This window comes from Lottia gigantea (assembly GCF_000327385.1).
Source record: "Lottia gigantea unplaced genomic scaffold LOTGIsca_862, whole genome shotgun sequence".
NCBI classification, from domain to species: domain Eukaryota; kingdom Metazoa; phylum Mollusca; class Gastropoda; family Lottiidae; genus Lottia; species Lottia gigantea.
The window spans coordinates 10776-11828 of NW_008710842.1; positions in this window are offsets into that span (position 1 = coordinate 10776).

A 1053-nucleotide genomic window follows, 5' to 3' on the forward strand; every position below is an offset into this window, starting at 1 on the left:
ATTTACATGTCATTGTTATAATAGTATACTAATTGTGATATGTTATCTATATTATAGGTAAACAGTTCGGTTATTTAGAGTTATTTACATGTCATTGTTATAATAGTATACTAATTGTGATATGTTATCTGTATTATAGGTAAACAGTTTGGTTATTTATAGTTATTTACATGTCATTGTTACAATAGTATACTAATTGTGATATGTTATCTGTATTATAGGTAAACAGTTTGGTTATTTAGAGTTATTTACATGTCATTATTATAATAGTATACTAATTGTGATATGTTATCTATATTATAGGTAAACAGTTCGGTTATTTAGAGTTATTTACATGTCATTGTTATAATAGTATACTAATTGTGATATGTTATCTGTATTATAGGTAAACAGTTTGGTTATTTAGAGTTATTTACATGTCATTATTATAATAGTATACTAATTGTGATATGTTATCTATATTATAGGTAAACAGTTCGGTTATTTAGAGTTATTTACATGTCATTGTTATAATAGTATACTAATTGTGATATGTTATCTGTATTATAGGTAAACAGTTTGGTTATTTATAGTTATTTACATGTCATTATTATAATAGTATACTAATTGTGATATGTTATCTGTATTCTATGTAAACAGTTTGGTTATTTAGAGTTATTTACATGTCATTGTTATAATAGTATACTAATTGTGATATGTTATCTGTATTATAGGTAAACAGTTTGGTTATTTATAGTTATTTACATGTCATTGTTATAATAGTATACTAATTGTGATATGTTATCTGTATTCTATGTAAACAGTTTGGTTATGTAGAGTTATTTACATGTCATTATTATAATAGTATACTAATTATGATATGTTATCTATATTATAGGTAAACAGTTCGGTTATTTAGAGTTATTTACATGTCATTGTTATAATAGTATACTAATTGTGATATGTTATCTGTATTATAGGTAAACAGTTCGGTTATTTAGAGTTATTTACATGTCATTGTTATAATAGTATACTAATTGTGATATGTTATCTGTATTATAGGTAAACAGTTGG